The sequence below is a fragment of the Solanum stenotomum genome, chromosome 3, assembly GCF_019186545.1.
Source record: "Solanum stenotomum isolate F172 chromosome 3, ASM1918654v1, whole genome shotgun sequence".
NCBI classification, from domain to species: domain Eukaryota; kingdom Viridiplantae; phylum Streptophyta; class Magnoliopsida; order Solanales; family Solanaceae; genus Solanum; species Solanum stenotomum.
The window spans coordinates 43,166,559-43,174,617 of NC_064284.1; positions in this window are offsets into that span (position 1 = coordinate 43,166,559).

An 8,059-nucleotide genomic window follows, 5' to 3' on the forward strand; every position below is an offset into this window, starting at 1 on the left:
ACCACATTAGCTTTCCTGGGGTGATAAAGGACACTCATGTCATAATCCTTCAAGAGTTCTAGTCACCTTCTTTGGTGAAGATTCAAGTCCTTTTGACTAAACACATATTGTAGACTTTTGTGATCAGTGAAAACATCAACATGAACCCCATACAAATAATGCCTCAATATTTTTAAGGCAAAAACAACCGCCACTTACTCAAGGTCATGGGTAGGATAATTCTTCTCATGGACTTTCAGTTGCCTTAAAGCATAGGCAATCACCTTACAATTTTTGCATAACCACACATCCCAATCCGACTCTAGAGGCATCACAATACACTACAAAACTATATGTACATTCTAGTAAGGTCAACACCAAAGCGAAAGTAAGTCTATCTTTCAACTCTTGGAAACTTTTCTCACAAGCTTCCGACCACACAAACTTTGCCTTCTTTTGAGTCAAAGCCGTCAAAGGAGAAGCAATGGAGGAAAATCCCTCAACAAACCTTCTATAGTAATCGAAAAAACCCAAAAGCTTCTAATGTCTGAAGGAGACATAGGTCTAGGCCAACTTTTGACCACATCTGTCTTCTTAAGATCTACCTCAATACCTTTGTTTGATACAATATGACCAAGGAAAGCTACGGACCTTAACCAAAATTCACACTTGCTAAACTTTGCAAAAAGTTGTTGGTCCTTAAGAATTTGCAACACAACCCTCAAATGGTCAATATGTTAATTCTCACTCCTTGAATAGATCAAAATATCATCAATAAAAACAATTACGAACATATCAAGGTATTATATAAACACCCTATTCATCAAATCCATAAATGCCACCGGAGCATTAGTCAACCCAAATGACATTACAACGAACTCGTAATGACCATATGGGTTCTAATAGCGAGTACCTTATAGACCTCATCGACAAACTCTTGAGGGTCTTCCTTAACTTTCGAAACATAAAATTTCGGAGGGTTTATCCTCATAAAATTCCTCACTCTCGAAGTCGTCGTACCCGCATTTGGGTTCATGGGAGTTACTACCTCTCGATTGGCTTGTGATGTCCTAGCTTGGGCCAATATTTGAAAAACTGACCTAACCTCCGCTTAGTCATATTCTCAGCCAAAGGATTTATCGGAGCTTGGGAAGGAGATCCTTGTTCAACATTGTCACCCTTCATCCTTTTAGCAGCCCTTCTAATAGTCATATCCTGAAATACATAAGGCAAGGATTAGGAGAGAGAACTTTTTAAGTTAAACTCTAAGGAACGACTTAAAAGTAACTAAGAGGTAAAATTTCCTAAACATCCAGTAGCCACTCATTAATAAATGTGGCACGCTTCACACTCATGAACAAGACTCTACAAGACGTACCTTATGAAACACCATCCTAGGATCATTCTAAACCTTGTGCTCTCATACCAAGTTTGTCACGACCCAGGAGTACCCCGTAGATGTATCATCGTGTATAGAACCCCGAAGGACTCCATACAAGTCACTTACTCCTCATAACATAAGAAATAGAACAATTAAGAGTAAAACACCTTTCAAGTCTAAAAAGTTTTCATAAAAGAAAGCGGAAGTCTAGACACTTGTCTCATCATAACCATCCATTACAATATTGAATGAAATTAGGCCTAGCCCGTACATCAAGTCTAAAAAGGAAATACAAGAAATGGAAACTACAATAAGGAGAAGTCTGTCCTCTAACCATAAGGCCTCACCAAGCTCGAAAAGAAATCAAAGTCCAAGCTCTAGCAACTAGAATGGAAACCTTGTCTGTCTGACCCTATATTTGGGGAAAAAATGTAGGCAAGAGTATGCATTAGTACAAAAATGCACTAAGTATGATAAATATGCATCAATACATTTAAAACATGCAAAAAGGGACATTTCATTTCAAAGCATGCAATTTACCAAGCTTAAACATCATCATAAAGGATTAGGAATCATAAGTCATAAACATGGACAACATAAGTCCACATCATCTTTAAAACATTTACACTCATGTACAATACTTCTTGAAGTAACCTTAGTTCATTATTCATGTTCTTGTTGTGGGAGATAAGCCTTAGCCGACATGAGACCATGTGAGCAATAACATGATCACTCAGTGTTATCCACACCGAAAAAGGTTGTCCTACTTGCCTAAGGTAGGACCATGAACTCTTAGCTTAAGTGGATCCACTAGCTAGAAAACCAATGGGGGCACATATTTTATGGGATACGGAGATTGCTACTAGAAACCCGAACACTACTAACATAAAAGGTTTCCATCTCATGACACATACATAGGAAGCCCGGACTCAATTGACGTAAAAGACTTCCATCTCATTTCAATATCCACTCGGTGCTAAGCATAAATCCCATTGACTGCTTATTAAATCTTACTTAACTCATGTATCGTGGAAGGATGTACTTGACAATCAATCCAAGTTAATTCATTAGGATAGCTCATTAGATCTGTGTGAGAAAACATTTCACTGTCTATGTCCACATGTAAATCTTAGATTCAATTAGGTGAGAAAGCTTTTCTACCTAAGAATCTTTATTATGTGAGAAAACCTTCACATCATGTTCATTATGTGTTCATGAGAATGTCCATTCAATCAACACAAAAACATTATCATAATCATTGACACTTTACTCTCAAGTGTCCCTAAAGCATTTACTTGGATTTCATAAAAACATGCATAATCTCATACTTTACCTTTTAAAGGTTCATAACCTACTTTCAACTATCACATTTAGAATTCAATCATTAGACATGGATTTCATTATAAATCATATGATTCTATCACTTCTTGCATCAATTCATAAAATTCCTCTTTCATCAAGAAAGACCCACATTATAAGATCACAATTGAGAAATATGGGGATTTCATGGGTTCTTGGGAATAAATCATAAAAACCATAGGAAATCATCAATTCATTCTTATAATAACATAATTCAACCATTAGAATCAAGTTTGAAAGGAACTCATGACTTTTGAATCAAACCCGAACAATGGGGGATTTTTATCTTTCTTTAGAAATTGAATTTTTGAAGGAACTTCATGGATGCAAGGTGTCCATGGATGAAAGCTATCATACCTTAACAGCAAAGCCCAATGCTAAGATTAAATAGAGAATTTGGATCCTTAGCTTGAAACCCTACGTGAAATCTTCTATTTCAAGTTCTAGAGAGAGAATATTTGAGAGGAGTTAGTTTTCTTTTGGGATTTAGATAGAATGAATTAAATGGGGTGAATTTGGGGTAAAAAGACTTATATAGGGGTTCTAAATATAGGAAAAATGACATAGTATAAGAACAAATTAATTAGGAAAAGACCCAATTACCCCTGAGTTAACTATCAACTACCACCGACTTACCAACCGACGGACCCAGTGGACGGACCTACGGTCTGTCCTGGTGAACCATGGTTGGTGGTCAGAGATTTTGGCCCTGACCTACGACCACTAGACCACGGGTTATGGATCCACCTACAGTTTGTAGGTCCAACCGTGGTTTTTGCTTGAATAGTTCCTAAGGCACCCATCCACAAACCCAGTCGATGTACCGTGGTCTGACCCACTGCCCGTCCTGGTGGACCGTCGATCTTGGTCGAAAATTCCTATTTTACGGGCTCCAACTATAGACCACACCTACGATCCGTGGGTCAGTCCTCATGGATGACACCTGTAGGTTCTGAATTTCTTGTTCATTACCCTTATTCGGATACGGGGTGTTACAGTGGTTTTATACGTCATATCATGTCTAGGTTGTACTTTCGGTCGTGACAAACTTGGTATTCAGAGCACATGGTTTAGAAAGGTACTAGGATGTTTCATAAGCCACATCGTGTATAATCCTATTCATGAGTGTGAAGCGCACCACATTTATGAATGAGAGGCTATAAGATATTTAGGAAACTCCACTTCTTTCATCACCCTAAAGTCGTGTGATAGACTTTAACTATATATTTCTCCCTCTTAATCCCTATCTGATGTTTTTTCAGGTATGGCCCCTCGATAAGCATACGTTGGAAGGAATGTGGGTGAGAATATGGAACGAGAAGCTCCTTAAGAATCTCTACAAGTTTCGGCTAATCATGTGGTTGAACAAGTGATTAATGCGGAGTTTAGGGCTACTTTTCAAGTATTGGCTCAAGCCATGATGGCCTAAGACAATAGGGAGGTTGTGGTCCCTGTGAACCCAAATGTGGGTACAGCGGTAACCAGAGTCAAGGACTTCACTAGGATGAATCATCTAGAGTTTCATGGTTCCAAGGTTGAGGAAGATCCTCAAGAGTTCATTGATGAGTTATACAAGGTGTTGATGATCATGAAAGTGACGCCAGTGGAAGAGGTGGAATTGGCCTCTTATCAACTTAAGGGTGTTACTCATGTTTGGTTCAACTAATGGAAGTAAGAGATGGTAGTTGATGCGGGTACTCTTGATTGGGAAAATTTTAAAGGTGATTTCTTTTATAGGTTCTTTCCCCTTGAAATGAGGGAGGCAAAGGTACTTGAATTCATTATCCTTCTTGAAGGAAATATCAGTGTGTAGGAGTATGCCTTTAAGTTCACATAATTGTATAGGTATGCTCCTACTATGCTTGTCAACTCTAGGGCAAAGAAGCGCAAGTTCATCTCGGGTGTGTCCGAAATGGTGGTTAAGAAATGTCATAGCACCATGCTCATTATGGAAATGAAAATTTCTCGTTTAATGATTCATGCTCAACAAATCGAAGAGGAGAAACTGGAGGAAAAGTCTAGTAAGGCAAAGAGGGGAAAGATCGGTGATGGTGATTTTTCATATTCGAGGTTCGATAAACATGGTCGTTCTAAGGTCTGATAGAGGTTTTTCGGTAAAGGTTCGTCTAATGATCCAGCTCCGAAGTTCAACAAGGAAAGAGTATCTAATCCTAAGCCTCAATGAGGAAATGGTGATGGAAATGGTTATTCGATTCCCGCATGTCAAAAGTGTTGCAAGAGTCATCCGAGAAAATGCTTGAGGGGTAATGATAAAATTTTTGGTTGTGGAAAGAGTGGTCACCACTTGAGGGATTATCCATATAGACATGACAAGGGAAAAGATGGTAGGCAAGCTCCATCTAGTGATTCGGGTTCAAGTGCTCCAAACAAAATCGATTTTATGCACTTCAAACTCATCATGATCAAGAGAGTTCTCCTGATGTGGTTACCGGTATGTTGAAAGTCTTTCATCTTGATGTTTATGCTTTGTTTGATCCATGTGTTACTTTATCTTTTGTGATACCTTATGTGGCTATGAGGTTTGATGTTATTCTTAGTATGGACTGGCTCCATTCTTTTTATGCTTCTGTTGATTGTAGGACCCGAGTGGTAAAGTTTCAATTTCCTAATGAGCCCGTCCTAAAGTGGAAAGGGGGAAATTTTATGCCTAATGGCCAGTTTGTTTCTTGTCTTAAAGCTAGAAAGATGATTTCTAAAGGTTGTGTATATCATCTTGTTCGGGTTAGGGGTATGGATTCTGAAACCCCTATCTTTGAGTCGGTTCACGTTATTAATGAGTTTCTGGAAGTGTTTCCCGATGATCTACCTAGTGTTCCATCCTGAAAAGGAAATAGACTTTGCTATTTACCTCCACCTAGAGATTGGTTGTGTATCTGGAAGAGGTTAATACCGAAGTCTATTTCCCTTTCGGGAGGAACATTGGGTAAATCATCGGAAAATACTTCTGGAAACTCATTAACAATGGGGACCGACACAAGAGTAGGGGTTTCGGAATCTATATCCCTAAGACGAACAAGATGATATATGCAACCCTTTGAAATCATTTTTCTAGCTTTAAGATAATAAACAAAATGACCCTTAGGCATAGAATTTCCACTGTCTACTCTAGGACGGGATCATTATGAAATTAAAACTTGACCACTCGGGTCCTACAATCAATAGAAGCATAACAAGAATGGAGCCAATCCACACCAAGAATAACATCAAAATCTAACATATAAGGCTCTCGAAGATCGACATGAGTTACTTTGTGGGATAAGGATGTAACGACCCGAGAGCACCCCTTAGTCGTTACCGGCATATTCAACCTCGAAGAGGTCTTATACAAGCCCTTAGCATTCGTCATAACATGTATCATAGAATAAAGGCACAGAAAATTAAAAACTTTTACTTTGGAAGTTCAACTTCACTTCATATATGAAAAATAGAATCTAACTTCGTCACAATGCAAAATCTAGACATAGAAGTATCGAAAATGGGACTTAACCCTTACATCAATAAGAAGTCTTGAAAATAGGAAGTACAACAATGTCTTTCAACATAAGCAAAGAACTAAACATAAAAGCTAGAGGATCTTGTCCTCAGACTTGAGGACTCACCAACTTGGGGAAGCAACTCCAAGTGTCTTGAGAAGTAAACTTGAATCCTCAACGGCCCGAACCTAAATGTTTGAGAAAAGGGAGAAAATAGGGGTTAGTACAACACACGTACTAAATATGGCTACCATGTATAAAAACCATTGAAACATGCATAAAAGGACATTTAGTCAAAACATGATTTTTTACCAAGTAAATCCAATATGCACACAAATTAAACATCATAGTACAACCCAACATAATATCATCTCAACATGTAGACAACCCAAGCATATAATAATGCAATGCAAAGAATAGAACCCCATAACCCTATTCAAAGCCAAGTATCACATTAAGCAACCTACTTCATTCATACATTCATAAGATCATATTTCATCATAACTTACCATATTCATAATGACCATACATAACATAGCTTCAACATACATAAGTCATAATCATCAAAATCATAAGAGAACACTACTATAACCATGTCTTAGGATTCCACAAGTGCAATGTGCAAGAAAAGTCCCACACCCTCCCTTACACTATGTAGAAACCCTTAAGAAATCCCTAGAAAGAGTTCACACCTTTCATACCTTCATTTACTTTTACATTAGGGAAATATTGCAATAACCAACATAGACCATGAGAGCTACATGGAATCCGGTGTTGTACTCCCACACCGAAAAGAGAGGGTTAACACTTGCCAAAAGTGTAACCATTCATACATAGCTATATAAGTGGATCCACTAAGCTAGAGTCCTATGTGGGCACATAGATAAGGGTCAAGGAGATTGCTTCTAGAAACCCTAACTTACTAAACGTAGGGTTTCCATCTCATGAGACAACACATACCGTGGGTAATCCGGACTTGCTAAACGTGAGGAAACCCATGTGGGGAGCCGGACTTACTAAACGTGAGACCCCCATCTCATTTACATGACCTTTCGGTGCTAAGCATCTAATTTCCTTTTGTAATCATTTTTAGTCATCACATAAGTTCACATTAGCCTTTACTAGACTCTTATGTAGTATCTTACCATAATAGCTCATACGTGTTCATAAGTACTCAACAATCCTTTCACTTTAGAAACACTTAGCAAATGAGTAAACCTTTCACTTGACATTACATTATAATCATGAGAACTAACTTTCAATCATATAGCAATCATACCATAACATACATACATATTTCATACTAATTCAAGTGTAGAGGGTTAAGGATGAGGAAACTAGGTCATCAACACCACAACAACACATTAGGTATAGCATCATTACAATCTAAGCAATTCAACTTCATACTTGAGTTCAAAGAAGAACCAACATTCATACCTTTTTGCCCTTCGTGGGACATCCATACTTCAATTACCCGCAATTCATAACCAATACATAATACAACGTAATTCATGAAGTAATAACATAATCAACATCAATATAAGCAATTGACATATTCCCTTCATAGCCTTCAAGGCTTCATTCAAAGACTCAATCCTAATTTCATAGAATTATACATAACCTAGGGTAGAATCATCATACAAACATGAATTACATAACATCACATTCAATTCATAGCCTTCAATCAATATTCAACACAAACTAGGGTTAGAATTATGAAAAGAAGGAGAAACATGGGTCTCATGGGGAATTCTTCAAGAAACCACCAATAAAACATAAATTCATTCATAATTGTTCATATAACATCAATCAAAGTCAGGTTATAACATCAATTTGACTTTAGAAA